Below are 22,420 nucleotides of genomic sequence, written 5' to 3' on the forward strand. Positions count from 1 at the left end.
TGCTGAGCCCTCCACCTCTGCATAAGCATTTGGCTTGAAGTGAGATCAACACTTGCTCCCATCCTTCCTTTCCTCTTCCTTTTCCTCTGGGAAAGTGGGGAGCCCAAGCCAACTCACGTATGGCCTTTGGTCCTTCTTACTCCACATTTATATCCTGCTCTCCAGGAGCACTGGCCTTTCCCGGCATGAATGCCACCCGCAGACCTACAAGGGCTGAATGTATTTACATACATAGAAAGAGAGACAGAGAGCAGAGACAGGTGCGTAGTTAATCCCCATTGCAGAAGAGAAACCTGAGAACCAGAGGGATGAAGTCACTTTTCCCAGGGTCACTCAGCTAGCAAATGTCAGCTCTGGGTCTGGAAGTCACATCTCCTGAACTCTCACCAGTGCCATTGGCATGACACTCAGCCTCTGACAGTTGCTCCCGCACATGGACACGGCAGGCTCTTCAGACTTCTCTTGTCCTTCATACGTGGAGGAAAACAGGAACACAGCCTCACCCCTCACGAGTCCTGTGTCCTGCAGGCCAGTCTGTGGGCCCTTCCTCAGGTCTAGATCCAGGCCTTGAAGAGTTCCTCAGAAGACAGCACAGTTGTGGAACAGACATCCACCTCTTCCCTTCTGCAGCTGATTAACTACTCGGGTGAATTGGTTACTTTCTGAAAATTAATTTTCATTGATGATTATTAGATGTCACTAGTAGAAAGTAGTGAGAGTAAAGAGTGTCCAAAAAATCCCAATTATTTGATGAAATTTCAAGCTGTTAAAAAAATCCCAAAGACAATTCCAACCCCTAGATCAGTGACTTCCAGCATTTGCTGAGGTCATCTCCCAGTTCACTGCCAAGCTATTCCCTCCAGGCCCTGATGCGTCAGTGCTCCAAAATTCCAGAATTTGGGGGGCGGGGGTGGGGGGGAACTAACCATTTTCCAACAAGAGCTGAAGAACAATGAACTAGTCTAAGATGCTTCATGAACAGCAACTATCACAGTGCCAAGTCCAGAGAAGGTGCTCATAAATGCAGTCTCTTTCTTACTCATATTTTTTTTTCCTGAGACCCTGGTGCATAATCATTGCTAGTTGCAAACATGCAGATACCCATTTATTCAAAGGGACTTCATTGCTAGTATGCTCACCTCCACAAATTCTCTGTGTTCTTCTATAGTTACCTCCCACTGACCTCCTGGTCATCACTCCTAAAGTACATGCACACAAATGAACAGGCATGATGGTTTCCACCACCTTGGTCTCCTAGACATCAGCATCATCCAGCCAATCACCTTTGATCCTGTTTCTAAAGAGGCAGCTTCAGGGGTTTACTCTTGATGTCCAACTGAAAAGATATCACACAAGAAGGGCTCTCTGAGCAGGAGTGTTAGCCTGGAGCGGCCATCAATTCACTGCTGCTGGTCCTAGTCAGATTCTCAGGACCCTGACTGCCAAACCTGTAGTGGTTTGCTTGATTATTTTTAAATCCTAGAGCAGTGCTGTCCAGTGAAAGCAATGAGAGCCGCATATGCAATTTTTAAAATCTAGCAGCCCATTTTAAAAAGTAAAAAGAAATGGGTGGAGTTATTGTTAGTGATATACTTTATTTAACAGATACACCAAAATATTATGATTTAACATGCAGTAAAAAATTACTAAAATTTTTTAAATCTTTTGTACTGTCCTCCCAATCTATCACACATGACTTTAAAGGACAGCACAATTCTAAAACATTTAAATTAAATAATCCCATCAGCTCAGAAGGCTGAAGCAGGAGGATTGCGAGTTCAAGGCCAGCCTCAGCAAAAGCAGTGTGCTAAGCAACTCAGGGAGAATCTGACTCTAAATAAAATTCAAAATAGGGCTGGGGATGTGGCTCAGTGGTCAAGTGCCACTGAGTTCAGTCTCTGGTACCCCTCAAAAAAAATTAAACATTGTTGCACAATTAGAACTAACTTTCAAGCAAGGTTCCAATGATATTTTAAAAATATGTGTTATCATTTTTTTTAATTTAGTTGTAGTTTATTTATTTTATTTGTTTTTATTTTTATGTGGTGCCAGATCAAACCCAGTGCCTCATGCATGCTAGGCGAGTGCTCTACCACTGAGCCACAACCCAGGCCCCCCAAAATATGTTTTCAATATTTAAAAATCATGAGATTTCTCATAAGGATCTGGACTTCAAGGTTTCCTATTTACATCTTGGAGATCTCAGGCTGGGGTGTAGCTTGGTGGGAAAATGCATGTCTAGTTGGGTTTGATCGCCAGCACTGCAAAAAATAAATAAATGAATCTTGGAGGTCTGGCAGCACTGGCTCAGACCTTTGTGGCAACCTTCTGGAGCTAAAAAGCAGCTGCTTTCTTTAGATGGAATGATTTTCCCTGGGTCCATCACCTCTTCTTATTGAGTGATGGTCATTGTACTGCATTGACATTTTTTTCCAGTACCTATTTGATCCCCAAAAGCATCTGAACTCACAAATGCCACTTTCTGTGAAGCACACAAGGCCACATTTGGGGTGATCCAATGTTACTAACTTGGGGCCATCTCTATGCTTGCCACCCACCTTATAGTAGAATATGACAGCAAGAAAAGAAAGAATGAAGTCAGTCACAGAAAGGAAAGAAAGACCCTTTAGCACCAAAGCCCCATCCCTGGGAAGCAACTATGGATGAAAGACATGGGGAAAATTATATTTTTAAATAGAGAATATACACTGGACCGAATTAACATGATTGTCCTTGCATGGGTACTTCTGCTTTGACTGTTACATGGTGATATAAACTTTAATGGAAAGGAATTCTTCATGGCACATTTCAGAGTGCAGCCATCCCAATTGTAAAATTGTAGATATAGACATGTAACATTTCACCCACACAGATAAAATAAGCACAAACCTGGAAGGACATTTTGGAGAATTGCCAAGGATTTCCGATTGGTAATTTTCTACAGTTTAATTGGCAAGATGAGTGGATTTTGCAAGGCTGGCTGGAAATCGCTTTTTTTTTTTTTAACAGTTTGGAGGATTATGTATAAACAATGCAACTGTCGGAGAAGCTAGGCTCTGCTGAGAGAAGGGGGATGGTGGTAGTGACGCCCGGCTCCAGAATGTGTTTGGGATTTAATGGACACTAATGATCTATCTCTCACACAGCACCGTGGGGAAATGCATTGACTCAGAGAATTTGTCCACTTTAGAAATCCAGGGGAAAAAAACAGAATAGAAGTTGGAATATCCAGGGAGGCATCTAGAGAGGTGGCCAGATGCACTGTGTGGGAACTGCTGGCTTCTGCTTCTCCCCACCATGGCACGGGCACATCCCCACCATGGCCCCGGGCACACTCACTCCTGTGCTCTATGTTCCCTGGAGTAGAATAAGAATCCTAGGCTAGTGCAGAGCTAGGAACACCGGCAGGGACCCCTAGTCTTTGGGAGTCACTATGAAGTCCAAATTGCCCCCCATGTCCCCACGCCATCCCCACCAAATACAAAGCATAGTCCAGACTTCCCATGTTCCCACACATGCTCTTTACCCTGATGCCCTTGGCGGATCAGTTGAATATATTGAGTTGGAGTATGTTATTGAATGTAGCCACTGTTGGAACTGTAGAAAGGGACCAAGAAGGTTCAGCAGGACAGTTCAGAAGAGAAAAACTGTGTATGACTCCTGAAATGGCAAGCATCCTGGGCTGGGCAAACACCAGGTTGTGTTCATGCCAGGTCCTGGGAGAAAGCAGAGGTGGCCTCAGGGAGGTGCCTATACCCTGGAGAAGGGAGATCTCTCCTAGACCCTCTGATTAGAAATTGCTGTGGTTTGAATATGTTCTCCCAAAAGCATGTATTGCAAACTGAATTCCCAAGGCAACAGCCTTAAGGTGGGACCTTTGAGAGATGATTAGCTGAGGGCTCTACTTTCACCAATGGATTGATGTAGATTGTAAAAGGACTTGAAAATGGGAAGAAAGAACCTACAAAATAGGAGAAAAACTGTGCTGCTTCTTCTGACAGAGGATTAATAGCCAGAATATATAAAGAACTCAAAAAATTCAGCATCAAAAAAACTCAGCCAGGCTCTGTGGTGCACGCCTATAATCCCAGCAGCTGGGAATGCTGAGGCAGAAGGATCCCAAGTTTAAAGCCAGCTCAGCAAAAGCGTGGTGCAAAGCAACTCAGTGAGACCCTGTCTCTAAATAAAATGCAAAACAGGGCTGGGGATGTGGCTCAGTGGTTGAGTGTCCCTGTATTCAATCCCTGGTATCCCCCCCAAAAAAAAACCCCTCAATTTATTAATGAGCAAATGAATTAAACAGATCTCTCAAAAGAAGAAATGCAAATGGCCAACAAATACATTAAAAAAAGGTTCAACATAATTAGCAATTGGAGAAATGCAAACCAAAACTAAAATGAGATTTCATCTCACTCCAGTTAGAATGGCAACATCAAGCACACAAACAATAATAAATGCTGAAGAGGACATGGAGAGAAAGGAACACTTCTATACTGTTAGTAGGATTGTATATTACTACAGCCACTACGGAAATCAGCACGGAGATTCCTCAAAAGACTAAGAATGAAACCACCACATGACCCAGCTATACCACTCCTCAGTATTTATCCTGAAGAATTAGTTGTTATACTGTAGTGATCCATGCACACCCATGTTTATAGCAGCACAATTCACAATAGCCAAACTGTGGAACCAGCCTAGGTGTCCATCGATGGATGAATGGATAAAGAAAATGTGGTATATATACACAATGGAGTTTCAGCCAGTCATAAAGAATGGAAGTTAAGAATATTATGTTAAGCAAAATAAGTCAAACCCAAAGGTCAAAGGTCATATTTTCCTCAGAACCAAATGAACTTCTATTGTTTATGAATTATCCAATCTGTGATATTCTATTCTAGCAATACAAACTGAGACAGGTGGTCTTCTCTGAAAACCAAAAAACCCACAAAAAGCATGCCATGCCCACCTAAGGCCTAAGGTACAGCCCTCTGATCAGCGTCATGCTGCAAGAAAAGAGGAAGCTTATTTACCAAGGTGTCTGGGAGGACCACCACGGGGCAGCAGGAGTACTGGAGCAGCTGACCCATTTTCCAGATGGAGAACGGCACAACCACGAGGATCAGCATGAAGCCTAGGAAGGCAAACAGGGCCAGGGCCAGCGGGAGAGCCTCTTCTGGAGACAGAAAGACAGGAAGACGCTTAGAAACAACAATGAAGGGGAAGCCTCCAAACCCAGGCCTCCCCTGACCCCTGGAGTTGACACTGAATGTCAATCAAGACGGCAGAAGCCAGAAACCTGAGATTTGATAATGTGCCCTGGTGACCAAAATTGCCGCCATTTTTCTAAAATCTAAATTTTAGATTTAATCTAGAAAATCTAGATTAAGGTATGCTTTCCAGAAAGCTCCAGAGAAGATTAAAATCTCTTTCTCAGGAAGTGGAAGGGAGGAGCATTGTGTGTGAAGGCAAGAGTGGTGTTAGCACATACCTGGCACAGCTGCCAGAGGAAGGCACCCGGCCAGGTCCCAGAACTGGCTGGTGGTAACCGAAAACAAAGTGTTTCGCAATTTGCTCTTAGCACTGATCCATCTTATGGAAGAGAATATTAAGTCCGGAAAACAGTCACATAATAACTATGATATATCAAACCCCTGTTATGTGGCTCCTCCTTCCATCTCTATTCTGGGGGCTGGGTGATAAACCCCTGATCTTTGCAATGGGCATGAGTTTCTCTGCTTTTATAAGATGATTCTATGCTCAGAATGGTTAGGCAATTTATCCCAGGTCACACAGATAGGGTTAGCTCCAAAGCCCATAATTATTGTAATTGTAAATGTAGCAGAAAGGACCAGACCTGGGCATCTGGAGATGCAGAAGGGGAATGCAGTATTTTCCCATCTCTGCTCTGTGTAACCTGGAGTAGCTCATTTAAGCGCCCCCTGGTCGGGTAGTTAGCTCAAAATGTGAAGGGTAACTTAGCCAGGGAGGTTGTGGAGAAGCTGGTAGTCACACAAGTGGCTGGGGCCATGCATATTGTTTCAAAGATTTTGAAAATTATTTTATCAGTGTACATTGAGAGATACACAAATGTTCATACCCTTTCAATCCACTCCTATGATTTCAATTCCAAAAAAATAATTCCAATAAAGGAAATAATTATATGCACCGGTCTGTTCATGGAAACTTCTGGAATACAGCAACAGAACCCCCTTCTCTGCCCAGAGTGGTCCCTGCCCCTCCCACCCCTCCAGGCATGTTCTGGTACATTTTCCTCATGGAACCCACTGATACCATCCCATCTTTTGCTTGTTGGGAATCTGTCTCCACTAGAGGGGAGGTTCTTGAGAGCAGGGATTTTCCTGCTGTATCCAAGTGCACAGGCCAGGATTTGGCACACAGTGAATACTCAGTAAATATTCATTTAATAAAAGAATGAATATCATCTTCAAAAGCAAATGAAAGCTGGGTGTGGTGGCGCCTGCCTGTAATCCCAGCGGATTGGGAGGCTGATGCAGAGGAATCACAAGTTCAAAGCCAGCCTCAGTAAAAGCAAGGTGCTAAGCAACTCAGTAAGACCCTGTCTCTAAGTAAAATGTAAAATAGGACTGGAGACATGACTCAGTGGCTGAGTGACCCTAAGTTCAATCCCTGGTACCTCCCCTCCCCCCAAAAAGCAAACAGAAGTGATTCAAATATCCAATAAAGGGGATTCACCAGAATGGTAGGCTAGTCATTCAGCTATTAAAATGAGAATTGGGACAGATACACACTTGGTTACTACAGCATGGTTTATAGTGGCAAAGGACTAGAAAACACAAAATATTCTCATTAATAAGGAGATATTAAATATACTGGTTTACTATGCAGCATTTAAAAAAACTGAGGTGGACCCAAAGATACTGACATAAAATGATGCTTATGATATATTGCCAAGTGAAGACGAGCCAGGCACAGAACACTAGGTATGGGATAGGCCCCTTTGTGTGTGTGAGCACTGGAATCACACAGACAGTACTTAGAAAATTAAATGCCAGACTCACCAAAGGAAACCTCCTGAGTGGTATATGGGGAAGAGTGGACAATATTTAACTCTGACCCTTTTTAAAATTTCTGTGTTGATTGGATTTTTTTAAACAAGACATGATTTTTTTTGAAAGTGAATAAAATAATAATCAGAAAATTTACATGGGAACAGTTATAGATATGTTAGTTATTGGGGAAAAACAGAAAAATAGGCACAGTGTTTATATGCTATAGAACTCCGACGTGTAGGTAATGACTGAGGGCTATGCTCCTTTGGAGGGCAATTTGAAAACAGCAATCAAAATTAAAGGTCTATATCTTCAACCAAGTCAATCTACCTCGAATAATTTATTCTTCAAATAAATGTATACCAGAAAAATTATCTTTTTTTTTCTCACAATGTTGGGAGGGTCAAACTTAAGGTCTTGTGCATGCTAGACAAGCCCTCTACCACTGAGCTACACACCCATCCCTGGCAAAATAATCAATGTATTAGCGGAAATTAATTAGAGCACTGGCTGTAATAGAAAAATATTTTGGGAAAAACTAAGTGCCCATTAATAGGGGACTAGTTAAATCAGTTATTTCATATACATATAATGAAATAGTATGTAGCAATAATGAAGGATAAAGGAACTACTTTATTAATACAGCAAAATCTATAAGATACATAAAATGAAAAAGACAAGATCCAGAAAAATGTATAGAACATGCCACCATTTTTGCTAGCCTCAGCAACAGAGAGATGCTAAGCAACTCAGACAGACCCCTGACTCTAAATAAAATACAAAATAGGGCTAGGGATGTGGCTCAGGGGTCAAGTGCCCCTGAGTTCAATCCCTAGTTCCCACCCTACAAAGAAAAGGAAAGGCAATATATGTAAACATATTCTCATTTACTTGTATATGCATTAAAAAGTCTTCAGAAGTATATGCAAGAAGTCCGTATCTATGGTAGAGGGTATAGGAATTTTATGGGTGGGGAAAATGGATATGGAAAATAAAATTTCCATGTGTCTCTTATATTTTTTGCACCATATGAATGTACTATATATTCAAGGCTAAAAGATCACTCACACACACACAAGTGGTGATATTTGAATGGTAGGATCATAGGATGTAGAATTTTGTTGGGTTTATTTTTTCCAAAAGGGTTTTCAAGTTATTCAAGTTTTTAGACCATAACATTTCAAGGGGGGTCTGGAGGTGTAGCTAAGTAGTAGAAAACTTGCCTCGCACCTGTGAGGCAATGAGTTCAATCCTTAGCACCACATAAAAAAATTAATTAATTAATTAAAGGTATTGTGTCCATCTACAACTAAAAAAAAAATTTTTTTTAATGTCAAGGGGGGAAAAAAAGAGGCTTCTGGAGACACTCCATAAAGCCCCTTCCAATAAAAGAAACTGTGGCATTGTATGGTGTATGACCTCCTTCCCAGGCTCACCAAGGAACCTGGTGGCCTCTCCTGCAGCCACCTCTAATCACAGGCAGTATTCATCAGCCTTGACACATCTGGCCCAGGGAGGAGGAAGCTCTCACAGGGAGAGTGACAGCTGCTTAAAGATCCCCACCCAGCACTAAGATGGCCTCCTGCACACATTCACCACCGGAACCCACCCAGGTCTGTGAAATCAAGGAAAGGCTCAGAATCAAAGGCACCTGAGCATGCACCAAGAGGGGCTGTCACCTCTGCAGGGGCCCAAGGGACAGGCAGATCTTCTTTACCTTGCACCTCTGGTTGAAGGCACTGTACCTCCCGATGACCTTCACCAGAGACTGGGCCTTCACACAGTATGTGGCTCCTGGGTTCATGGTTTCCAGGTGCACAGGAACGCCCCTACTCCTCACCACTTTGTTCTGTTCCTTTGGGAGAATAGAAAACACAGTTATTCTCTGAGGGTAGCAGGACTGGAAAGGTTGAGGAGAGCCAGGAAGGGAACACTGCAGAAATTTTCTATCTGGGGTACGTACAGAATGTTCCCTGTTACTCACGCATGTTTGCACTCACTTGCTCGTTTCTCCACTCACGTTTATTAGGCACCTAATAAGTATCAGGCACTGTTCCAGGAACAGGGACAGAGCATATAACGAAGGAGGCAAAGTCTCTGCTGTTGTAGAGCTTTCATGGGGAAGACCAACAATATATACATACATGTCAGGTGGCCATAAAAGCTGTGCAGAGAAAAGGCAAGGGGCTAGAGAGTGACAGGGAGGCACTAGTTTAGACAATGTGGTTAGCGGAAACCTTTCTGAAAGGATGATACTTGAGCAGAGACTGGAAATTTGTAAATCTGACTGGGCAAGGATTTGGCATGGTCACTGCTGCCACAGAGATCAGTGCATAAAATCAGAGAGCTGGTGGGCCATGCCTCCCCACTTGCCCATCCATCCCTCTGTCTATGCACTCCGCTGTCCACCTTTCCACATCCACCGCCTGCCCCGGGCCTGTGCTCTGCATCTGAGCCTGCAGAGGCTTGTGTAGGCTGAGCCTAGGTGACTCAGGGCACATACTTCTCTTTCAGCACTGGCCCTGCCAGTTACAAGGGTGGGGAGCCACTCTGTCCCAAAGAATCTGAGGGAGCTGTGTGCTGCCTCCTGCCAGGTGCTGACCCTGTCCCCAGCACCACTCCACCTGTCTGGTTGGCAATGCCATGTCCTATCAGTTGGCTCTGACCTCATGGGGATAAGGGCTGGTATTATTGCCTGCCCTACCTGCCCCCACCCATCTTCCAGGGGACACTTCCCAACCTAAAGCCCCTATTGAGTGTGTGGCAGGGCATATGCACTGCCCTCAGACACCACTAAGTGATCTGGGATACCTCCGGTCTGAGAAGGGTCCTATCAGAGACCAACTAGCTCCCTGCAACCACTAAGCTTGGCCCGATGAGCATGAACAATGGGATTCCTCTCCAAAGACTTTGGTCTTGGGAAACTGAATACCTAGATCTGGAAGTAGGGATAAAGGGGAGAGGATACTGTGAGAGGCCTCAGGCTCAGAGGCCTTGAGTCGCTGGGAAGGCACCATCATAGGCGTATGTTGGAAGGTGTGATGAAGGGCAGGGCCTGGGAGTAAGCTGGGCAGGGAGCCACAGGAAGAGGACTCAGGGGAAGGAAGCAAGGCCACCACAGGTAGGGGTCCCTGGAGAAAGGAGACTCTGCCAGCTCTGCTCAGGGATTCTGTGAGAGCCCATATTAATACTCTGAGAAAGCCCATTACTTCCTGGTGCTGATGGGAGCGGGCCTCTAGGCCCTGTCTCCCTCTCAGCTTGGACAGGGGCTCCATGGATTTGAGGGTCCCCTCACTTTCCATTGGTGCCCCACCCCTTCTGCTGCTGCTGTTTTGTGAGGGCTGGACTCCACTCACCTGGACTACAGCAGCCTTCCCACGGGGAGGGGCAGCTCCCTCCCAGGCTTTCTGCATGGCCTACCTGCTCCTAATTAAATGGGCTTATTCATAAGGCAGCTCCTGGCTGGCTGCCCCCTTCTGTTCCCTGCCAAGATCCACACCCTCAAGAGGCTTGTACCAGCCTCGTAGGCTCTTGAAATCATCCAGTTGATCTGGAACACCCTGGCCTGCTTCCCTTAACTGGCTGAGATCAGCTTATGAGAGAGGGGAAAAGTCCATTCAAAAGATGTTCCAGGGCAATCTAGTTTAGTTTGGGGCATGAGGCTGTCCCCCAAACTTCAGCAGATCTGCCTGAAAATGTTCCCAGCTAAGACCAAAGTGGACTAAGGCATTTTTATTTTTTTAAAGAGGCCTACGGAATGGTCAGCATCTAGTCATCCCTCCCTCCACAGGCTTCACCCAGAGCTGCTCATTCTCAGGCTGCCCAAACAGTGAGCACTGCAGGACCTGGCTCTCCTCACCCACCCTCAGAGAGCTGTGCCATCTCCCCGCAAAGCCCGACTCACCTTGGCACCAGGCTCCCTCCTCCAGTAGGCCACAAGGAACTCAAACTGTGGCCCCAGGTCTTCCAGTTCAATAACTAGGTGGAAGCCATCCTTGGACACCTCCATCCTGGGTGGGATAAGGATGGCTGTTGGCAAGACAAGGGCAGAATCAAAGCCAGTCCCAGGCAGGACCTCTTTTTTAATGATGAATGAATGAAACCCAAATGGCAAAGATTTACTATGATTCTGGGTTTTTTTGGCCTCTTAACTTCGATAAAGTCTTCTATTCTTTTCCAGAAATATATATACTCAAGAAAAGAGGAAAAGGGATTACATACTCAAGTAGACATTATTACTTTCCCTTCTAAAATTGTGTGCTCCAGGTTCCACTAACCTAATATTTTAGTAAACATTGCTCTTCACCTTGGCTCATCTAATGAGCAGATGCCGTTTCTTAATGCTTGCCAAACACCTGCCTAAACTTGGATCTATGTGGTGCATAGCTGGGCCCCATCTTTTCCCCTTAGGAATGAACATACCTAGCAGGGCATGTGCATCCCTATAGTTCTCATAGACAGTAGCATGTACAGGCATCTGAATACTTTCAGACATCTGCAAACCACCAGAGGCCTGTGGATAGGTTAGCTATTCTGTTCTAGGCCTCATCTCACATCCTGACAGAGGGATATTATTGGCAAGTCAAAGGCTTTTTACAAATTTTAACATTGACTCTAGAAATTACAATTTAAATATAAATATAATCTTTTACATTACTTGGATCCCAAAGAGAGAGGAATCCCCACCAGCAGGCCAAGAACAGAAGGGGTCACAGAGGCAGCTCCCACCCCCTCGCTACTGATGATGAATCCATATGTGCCTTGCAGACCCAGGTCCTCTGACCTCCATCTTTATGGAGGATAGATATTATTAGAGAAAATGACCCAAAGTTTAGAGAAGAATTTTTTGACAGTGTTGGGCCAGGAACCTCTGTCTAAGCATTCTGCATACTTGTCTCATTTAATCCACCCAGGAAACCTAAGAGGGTACATATTATTCTGTTTGTATGGAAATGTTAAGGGACTTTCCCAGAATCACAGTTAATGACCAGAATTTGAGCCCATGTCTATGTTTCTAGCTCCCCCATGAGGGGTGTTTATTCTTTGTACTAGGCAATCCCAAGTCCAGCTATAATTAAAATAACTAGGAAGAATTTTGAACTCCCAATGACCAGGATGCACACAAATCAGTCAAATCAGACCCTCCAGGAATGGGCCCCAGGAGTGTGGTTCTCAAGCTCCTCCTCGACTCCAGCATGCAGTTGAGGCTAAGAACCTCTGCTCCCAACAAGGTTAAGGGCAGAAGATCCTCTTTAGGGGAGCCTTAAAGAAGGATCTTTCACATTCCTGGGGAAAAGTCAGAGTGGCCTTTTACAAACAGAAAAGGACAGACGGAATGCCTTTAAGAGATCACCAAGCCACCCAGCCCAGTTGCTGATTCCTCTGTGCAGGGATAGCTCAAGAACACATCTTCAACCTTCTGATGCAAGTACGGGCTCCTTTCTTCAGCTTCCCCTGCAACAAGACCTTTTCCTGTTTATTCTGGCCTTCTCAGCCCATGTTTGACAGCACAGCCCTGCCCACATAGTTTGGAAGGCACTCCCTTATCTATTTGACCCCAGTCTTCCTTCCAACAGCTGCCAATCCCCAGCAATAGTCTTGGCATCTCCCAGGTGCCAGAGGGAGGTGGTGCTGGGTGCTACCTGGATACTGCAGGCAGAGGCAGAGCTGCAGTGCCCTCCCCCAGTGCCTAGGATCCTGCCATTTCCACTAAGTCCTCCCATTGGCTGGGAAGGAGGCCAGAGGGAGGAATCCATTTTTGGCACCACAATTCCTACTGGTATTTCATTCCAACAATCCTGTTCCTGCCCCACCCCTCCACTCCTCTGTTCTCTGGCTCTCGACTCCAGGCATTCCCTAGAGCAAAAAGTGATAACACCTACCCACAGTTGAGTGCTATGGTAGGATAGCACTCCACTGAGTAATTTACACATTTCTTCTCATGTGGTCCCTACAACTATCCAGTGAAGCAACCTGTTGCCCCTTTTACAGAGAAAAAGGCAGGGACCCAAGCATCAAGTGACTGAACTGGGATTTGAATCACATCCCTCAAGTTCCATGGAGCCAACTTCCCTTTCAAAGCTGTCTTCATCTTCCTCAGCCTCTTGCTTGGGCGCCCCCACCTTCTAAGCCCCCACCTTCTAAGGTCCACCCAATGTCACAAGTTCCTTGACCACCCTGACCTTGTCCCATTACTTCCTCTGCCCTCACTCACAGCAGAGAATCTTCTGCCACCTCTGAATAAAAGGCTACCAAAGGCCCTTGCCCTTGTTCTTCCTGCTGCTCCCAACCATCTGCATTCTCACCCACACCTGCTTAGGGGAAGAGCTGCCCTGTTGCTTCCCACCTCCATCAGTCTTCCACCCCGGCAACCACACTGTCATCCCCTCCATTCCATGAGGTCACTTTCTTGAGGACCCGTGCAGGGGCCTCATTCAGCCTTTTCTCCCTCCATGACCTTCCAGCCCATCCATCTTCTCTCCATAGACATGTTAAACCCTGAGGTTCCCCAAGACCCCAGGATCTCTTTGTCTCCCATATCTTCTCCCTGGATAATCTTATACTCTCCCAAATCTTTAGCTACCAACTCTGGTGTTGTGTGTCTCTGGCTTTGACCTCTCTGAGGCCCAGATCCTGATGTCCAGCTGCCAGTCAGGCATCCATGGCATGTTATTCTGCTGGAATCTCCATCACAAAGGGCACAGAGACACAGATGTCTCTCATTGCTCAAGACCAGTTGCTTCTCCCAGTGTCTCTGCTTTGGATGGCATTCTCTCTGACTCTGATCAGAAGCTGGACACCATCACCATCTTTCCCAGCCCTATCCCCTAATAACTGGTCTCCAAGCCCCGTCCTTTCTAACTCATCATGTCTCTTGAATTCATCCTTTCCTCCTCCTCCTCCATGCTTGGGACTGGGCTCCATCTTGAATCAGCTGGAGTGTTACAACCCTCTCCTCGCTCTTCCTCTGCTCTGGGCAGGCTTGCCCATTCCAGGTCACTTTCCACACAGCAGCCAGAAGGATTGTGCTGTGAGACAGACCTTGCCTAGACACTCTCTCTTTCATGGCTACCTTCTGTTGACTTGACAAGCTTCATATCAAAGCCACTTGTATAGCTGATTCTCTACCCCCTGCAATCCATCAAGTCCTGGCTTCTACTGTTTTCCACCTCTGCACATCCTGTCATACTCTGGCCATTGCTTGCACTCAGCTATATGTGAACACCTACCTAGATTCTTGTCTTCTTTTTCAATCATTTTCCAGGTACTATAGCAATTAGAAGAGTCATTTCCCAGCAACCGCAGTAGGGTACTATTTCTCATGGCCATTAAAGAAATAGATCTTTTTAAACAACAAAGTTGCTGACAGTCAGTAAATATGGAATTCAGGAGGCACCAGAAGGGAGGCAGTATAAGATTTATGGAGGTACGAGTGGTGTAATCAGAGGCAATCTTAGAGCTATCTCCCTATTTCCGGAATAGCCAGGTTCCCAATGCCAGGGTCTCCACCATCCACAAACCCTGACCAAGACAGTCAGCAACGACATCCAAAGTCAAAGAACCAAAGAGAGGGAAATGATCAGCAATTTTAAAAATATATCAGCGAGCTGGGAGTTTAGCTCAGTGGTTGCGCGCTTGCCTAGCCCATGTGAGGCACTGGGTTTGTTCCTCAGCACCTCATTAAATAAATCAACAAACAAATAAAAACAAAGGTATCATGTCCATCTATAACTAAAAATATTTTTCAAAAATGTATCAGTAAGAGTGGTTTACATCCACCATACTCTGGCTTTGCAAGATTATTTTGATGATAAAAAGGATCCTGAAAGTCTTGGTGAACATGAGAAGGGGAGCATGGTAGAGCAGAGAGTAAGGAAAAAAAGTGCCTTACTTGAGTTTTGATTAAAGGGGTGCTTCAGGGTGCTCCAGGCAGAAGTCTGGGAGCCCAATGTGGCCCTGACGTGGAGTTTGTAAAGGACTGTGGCAGTGATGTCATCCGTGACGTCACACTTGGGTTCTTCAATGACTGTGCACCAGCTGGTGGGGATCCAGATCCAGCTTATGTACAGGCTCTCGTACTCTCTGGCCAAAGAAAAGAAGATGCAGTGTCACACCAACCCCTTGACCCAGGTGCAAAGGTGATGGGAACTGTCTCCATTCTCCCACTCTTCATAGCATTTGCTCCCCACCCCCAGCTCCTCCACTCTCTTCCCTCACCAACCATCCATTCTTCACTCCTTTTGTCACCAGCCAAGGGAAACCTAGGCATGAACCCCAATCTGTGTAATTCTCTCCATGTCCACAGTCAGCACCCTTATCTCAGCCACCCTCATGTCCTGCCTTGCTGAGGTCTCCCAGCCTCCGCTCTTGCTGTTCTTCAAGCCATTCACCACCCTCAGCATACCACGACATTTCTGTCTTCCATGGCTTTTTACAGCACTTAGAATGGAATCCAAACTCATTCCCATTGCTATAAGATTCTGGCCTTCTCTCTCACCCTGCTCAGAAGAGAGATATTCTTGCCACACTGACCTCCTGGTCATTTCTCCCAGAATGCTGATCTCTTAATTCCAAAGGACCTTTGACCAGCTGTTCACTCTCTCAAATGATCTGTCCCTGCTGTTCACAGGGATGGTTCCTTGCAGATCTGATGTAAGGATCACCACCTCAGAGAGGCCTTTCCAACCACCTATTATAAAGCAGCTGCAGAGTCAGCCCTTTTGCCTCAGCCTTACAGTTGTTCTAGCACAAATCACTCTCTGAAATTGCCTCAAGTATTGCTACCCAGTAGAACTTTCTGAATTGATGGAAATGTTCAGTACTGGTAGTGCTCAATATGGCAGCCACTAGCCACATATGGCCCTGGAGCATCCAAAATGTGACCGGTGTGACTGGGAAGCAGATATTTGAGTTTAATTTAAATTAATTTAAACTTAAATAACTCCCTGTAGCTAAAGGATACCATATTGAAAAAGAATGGACCTAGTATATTTTCTGCCCATCTTCTCCTTCATATATTAAGTTCCCTATATCCAGAAATGTTGTCAGCTGTGTCTTGAGCCTACAATACTTACACACTTCTAAATAATGTGATCAGTTTGTATTTACTGCCAATGAAATACATTGAGCACTTTCTCTGCTGCTGTCACTACTCAACAGTTGCAAATTCCTGGAGAAGACTAGAGCCTGGTAGGCCCCGGGGCCAGCTGATCTTTAGGGTGAATATTTGTTTTGGCTTCTAAGTACAAGACTATATATAGTCAAGAAAACTGAGATCTCTCTCTCCTCCCAAAGAATCTGGGTCTCCAATGATTTGTCCATCTCAAGTCAGGGTCAAACTCTTTGGACAGCTGACTCACTGTTGAAAAGAAGCCACAACAAAATGTATGTCTACACATTCATGTTTCTAGAGAGTTCACTGTCAAAACCAAAGGGCAGTTCCTTGCTTTCTTGACTCTTTCAATGCCCACTCACACATAGGGGGAAGATCATTGGAGATAATCCATCCCTGGGCTCACAAGGCCTCCTTGAGCAAAGAAGGAAGGGGCTGTGTCTCCAGGAACTAATTGCTGTCTGAGGGAGAAAAAATTATTCAAACAAAAACCAATCACTCACCCCTGATACTCAACAGAACAGTGTACTGTTTCTCCAAGCAGGATCACTTGGCTCCATGTCAAGAGATGCTTCATGTTGGTTGAGTTCACAGAGAGGATCTGAGGGGCAGGCAGACTGGCCACTCCATCTGAGTGAAGGCAGAGAGGAAGGCTGAGGGGTGGCTGACATGGGGGAATGCCACAGCTTCAGACTGGTAGCGTCCAGTGAAAGGCCACACAGGTTTATGAATGATGACAACTCCAATTTTATCATACTTGTGTTAATGCTGTTTTGTCTACCATAGTTATAATTCTGCCTTTGTGATAAAAAAGGCATATTAACAATAATAATGGGTAATCTTAAGCAAGATCTTATATTCTATTAAGCTATGTGCTAGATTGTTCCTTTAATCCTCATTACCCCACTGGGACTAAGGACCATTGGTTCATCCACTATACAAATGAGAAAACCAAACCCTATCATATAGGCATGATATGTATGTACTTATTTTAACAAACATATAAAAATTGTACATATTTATGGTACACCTACCACATGGTGCTTTGATATACACACATATTGTGTAATGTTCAAATCAGTATCTATCTCTTCAAACATGTATTATTGCTTTGTGGGGAAAAAACATCCAAAGTCCTTCCTTCCAACCTTTTAGAAATATCTAATACATTATCTATACTCACTCTACTGTGCAATATCAGAATTTTTTTCACACCAATTCATGTCTTTATATAGTAAAATTCTTATTACACATATATATCACAATTTTTCATATCTCTGTTTGTATATAAAGTATATTGACACCCAATTTGTGTCTTCATACATGTACTTTGGTTAATGATGTCCATCATTTCCACCATCCTTGCTAATCCCCTGCCCCCTCTCTTTCCTTTTCACCCCTCTTTCCTATCTAGAATTCATCTATTCCTCCCATGCTCCTCCTCCCTACCCCATTATGAGTCAACCTCCTTATATCGAAGAAAACATTCGGCATTTTTGCGGGGGGAATTGGCTAATTTCACTTAGTATCATCTTCTCCAACACCATCCATTTACCTGCAAATACCATGATTTTATTCTCTCATATTGCTGAGTAAAATTCCATTGAGTATATATGCCACATTTTTTTTATATCCATTCATCCACTGAAGGACATCTAGGTTGGCTCCACAGTTTAGCTATTATGAATTGTGCTGCTATAAACATTGATGTGGCTGTGTCCCTGTAGTATGCTGATTTTAAGTCCTTTGGGTATAGCCAGAGGAGAGAGATAGCTGGGTCAAATGGTGGTTCCATTCCCAGATTTCCAAGGAATCTCCATACTGCTTTCCATATTGGCTGCACCAATTTACAGTCCCACCAGCAATGTATGAGTGTGCCTTTTCCCCTACATCCTCCCCTACCCTTATGGTTGTTGTCTTCATAATAGCTGCCATTCAGAATATCAGAATTTTTCAAATCTAAATATAATTTAGTACCTGTTGGCCAAACTGTTTCCTCTTCCCTCCCTCTCTCCTACTCCCCCCATGCTCTGGTAATCACCACTCTGTTCTAAATCTCTATGAGATCCACATTTTGGGATCCCACATCTGAATGAGATCATGTAATATCTCTGATTCTGCCTGGTTTCATTTAATGTAATATCCTCCAGTTACATCCACGATGTTGCAAATGAAATAATTTCATCCTTTTTATGGACAAACAGTATTCCACTGTACATGTACCACAGTTTTGTCTTTTTATAAATTAATCATTTAGGTTTTTTCCATCTCTTGTCTATTGTGAATAGTGCTGCAATGAACACAGGGATGTAGATATCTCTTCAACATACTGATTTCATTTCCTTTGGATATATACCCAGTAGTATGATTGCTGGATCATATGGTAGTCTTATTTTTTAATTTTTTGAGAAAGCTCCAGTTTTCAATAGTCACTATATTAATTTATATTTCTAACAATAGTGTGCAAATATTCCCATACTTGTCAGTACTTGTTGTCTTTAATCTCTTTGATAATAGACATTTGTTTTTGGTCTGTCCTGGAAATTAAACCCAGAGTCTTAAACATGCTAGACAAGCATTCTGCCATTGAGCTACAACCCAACCCTGATAAGTCACTCTTACTGGGGTGAGGTGTTAAATCATTGTGGTTTTGATTTGCATTTACCTTATGATTAATGATATTGAACATTTTTTATATACTTGTTAGCCATTTGTGTGTCTTTTTAAAAATAAATGTCTATTTAGATCTATTATCCATTTTTTCAATCAGATTATTTGGGTGTTTTGTTTGTTTTGCTATTTGAATTCCTTATATATGAAGGACATTGCTTATGACAGGCCCTTATTCCAGGCTTTGATGCAGTCATGTGCTATGTCACCTTAAGCAACTTGAATTAACCTGAGCCTCCCACTCCTTTGTGGCAAACCCATGCAGGCTCTTGCCAGCTTCTTGTCATATTCCTCTCCTGCTCATGCCAACATTTGGTATGGAAGCACATCCCTTCATGACCTCTAACAGTGCAAAATGGGCCATCAGCTTCCAGGTGGGGAGTGCAGGCTCGGGTCAGCTATGAAGTGAGTCCAGTCATAAGAGGTGCTAAGCCAGCCTAGAGACTCCACCCCAGAGCAATTGCAAGGCCATGAGCCAATCTGGGACATAAGTATCTGCTCACATAGATGTGTGTGGTACACCCAGAATGGTTTGCTCAGAATGAAAGAAGCCTGTGAAGCTGAATCTACTCTCATAAGGACTTTGGGTACCCCAAAGCGTAACCTTGCAGGTAACCCCAGAGTGATCTTGACCCTCTACTGAAATCCTCTCTTCTCCATTTTACATGCTCCTATTTTAATGCCCAACACCTGCTTCTCTTTGCTGTTATAATCACAGTGATAACATCAACAGCACAGTGGAGTGAGGGGACAGCTGGGGCCCTCTGTGCCTATCTCCATATTGGCACCTGCTGTTTGTTATCAAGCCCTCTTACCACAAAGAAATGGGGCCAGGGGGCTTCTGGGGACACCCCATCTGATTCCCTTGCCTCTTCTCTAATGTAGAACACTAGTGATACACCTTCATCTCACACGTACTAGCCACAGTCAGCCCTATGAGGAAACACCTGGGGCACCCACAAGGAGGCTTCCTGACCTCCCAATTTCTCACTTTGAAATCATCAAAGAGATGGAAAGGAAAAAGGCCATGTGGGGGTGGAGGTGGGACAGGAGGGTGAAGCATGGTCTCCTCTGACATCCTTCCTCTGGGAAAATTTAAAAAAAAACTATTTTGGAAATATGAAGCTGTATAAATGTAAGGCTACATTTCATATAATAAAAATTAAGTATTAATATAATTTATTTATTAATATACTTCAATTATATACTTTAAAAGCCCTCAAAAATTAAGTCTTCAGACCCAGATGGTTTCACTAGAGAATGCTACCAAACATTTACAGAAGAATTAACACAAACTTTACACACACTATTTCAATACATAGAAGAGGAAAGAAAACTTTCCAACTTATTTTATGAGGCTAGTATTACCCTGATGGCAAAACCAGACAAAGATAATTTATATTTTGTTTGTTTGTTTACAATGCTGGAGATTGAACACAGAGTCTTGTATGTGCTAAGCAAATTCTCTACCACTGAGATACAGCCCCAACCCAAACAAAAATAACTTGCATAAGTGTTTTTACGAACTTAGGTGCAAAAAAAATCAAGAAAATATTAGTAATCCAAATCTAATAATGTATAAAAATTATGACCAAGTAGTATTTTTTCCAGGTATGCAAGGGTGGTTCAACATTTAAAAGTCAACTAGTGCAATCCACCATGTCAATAAACTAAAAAAGAAAAACCACATCTTTTCAGTTGACACAGAAAAAGTATTTATAAAACCTAACACTCATACATGATTAAAACAAAACAAAGTCTCTCTTCAATTAAAAAGAGCAAAGAGTTTATGTGAACTTGAGAAAGACCATCCACAGAAAGTCTACAGCTATGATTTTAGCAACATAGTAAGAGACTGAATTCTTCCCCACTAAGAACAAGAACAGGCAAGGATTTCCACTCTCACCACTCTTATTCAACAGAATACTAGAAATTCTAGTCACTGTGTTAAGGAATGCAAAAGAATAAAAAAATACAGATTAGAAAGGAAGGAGTAAAACTCCCTCAATTTACAGATGATATAATAGCATATATAGAAAATCCTATGGAATAAAACAAGAACAAAAACAATTCTTGATATTCCAAGTAAGTTCGAAAGACATAAGATAAACAAAAATTAATCATATTTCCATAGATTAGCAATGAAGATTTACACATAGAAATTAAAACTACAATCACTCAAAAAAACAGTGAAATGCATGAATGCAAATCCAACAAAATATATCAGGATTGATATGGAGAAAAGTTTTCAATGTTGATGTGAAAAACTAAAAAAGACTTAAATAAATGGAGAGACATATCATGTTCACGGATCGGAATATTCAAAATAGTTCAGATGGAAATTCTCCTCCAAACTGACACACAGGTTTCACACAATTCTATCAAAGGCCTGTCAAGATTGTTTTTGTAAATTTTATTTTAAAAGGCAAAGGAATTAGAATAACCAAAACTACTTTTTCTTCTCTGTGTGTGTGTGTGTGTGTGTGTGTGTGTGTGTATACACACACACTCAGTATGTGCTGAGCAGCTAACTAACCCAAACTAAAATAATTTTGCAAATAAAGCAGAGGAACTAATCTACTCAATTCCAAGAATTATAATAAAAATTGGAAGCACTCCCTCTAAAAACTGGAACAATACAGGGATGCTCTCTTTCACCACTCCTATTCAACATTGTCCTTAAATTCTAGCCAGAGCAATTAGACAGATGAAAGAAATTAAAGGAATATGAAAATAGGAAATAGGAAAAGAAGAACTCAAACTATCATTATTTGCTGACAACATGATTCTATAGAGGAACCAAGAAACTCCACCAGAAAACTTCTAGAATTAATAAATGAATTCAGAAAAGTAGCAGGATATAAAATCAATACCCATAAATCAAATGCATTTCTATACATCAGTGATGAATCTTCTGAAAAAGAAATTAGAAAAACTACTCCATTCACAATAACCTCAAAAAAAAAAAACTTGGGAATCAACAAAAGAGGTGAAAGACCTGTACAATGAAAACTACAGAACACTAAAAAAAGAAATTGAAGAACACCTTAGAAGATGGAACAATCTCCATGCTCTTTGAAAGGCAAAATTAATATTGTCAAAATGGCCATACTACCCAAAGTGCTATTCAGATTCAATGTGATTCCAATTAAAATCCCATCATTCCTTATAGAAATAGAAAAAGCAATCATGACATTCATTTAAAAAAATACAAGACCCAGAATAGCCAAAGCAATCCTTAGCAAGAAGAGTGAAGTAGGAGACAACACAATACCAGGCCTTAAACTATACTACAAAGGTATAGTAACAAAAAATGGCATGATATTAGCACCAAAACAGACATGTAGGGCAATGGTATAGAATAGAAGACACAGAGACAAATCCACATCAAGACAGTTATCTCATACTAGACAAGAAGCCCACTCATTCCATCAGCACACTCTACCTTGTCACCCTGATGGTCTCTTCATTGTCATCACCATTTTTTTTTAATTTTGTAGGGAAGTTTTAGGGTCACAGCAAAACTAAATGGAATGTAAACAGGGTTCCCTGCCATGGACTGAATGAATGTCCTCCTCCTCCATTTCTCTCTCCTGTGTGAGGA

At 43.0% G+C, this 22,420-nt stretch overlaps 1 pseudogene across 1 annotated transcript; it reads right to left on the minus strand.

Annotated features, from left to right (window-relative positions):
• Window positions 1-355: 355 nt before the first annotated feature.
• Window positions 356-17,185, minus strand: LOC144371887 (interleukin-20 receptor subunit beta-like; annotated as a pseudogene). Its single transcript, XR_013431977.1, has 7 exons — window positions 17,181-17,185; window positions 16,650-16,799; window positions 14,926-15,116; window positions 10,939-11,063; window positions 8,739-8,889; window positions 5,034-5,176; window positions 356-662 (listed from the first exon to the last, which is right to left on the minus strand). The product of XR_013431977.1 is annotated as an interleukin-20 receptor subunit beta-like (transcript).
• Window positions 17,186-22,420: the final 5,235 nt, after the last annotated feature.

Source organism: Ictidomys tridecemlineatus, chromosome Y (genome assembly GCF_052094955.1).
Source record: "Ictidomys tridecemlineatus isolate mIctTri1 chromosome Y, mIctTri1.hap1, whole genome shotgun sequence".
Lineage (NCBI taxonomy): Eukaryota > Metazoa > Chordata > Mammalia > Rodentia > Sciuridae > Ictidomys > Ictidomys tridecemlineatus.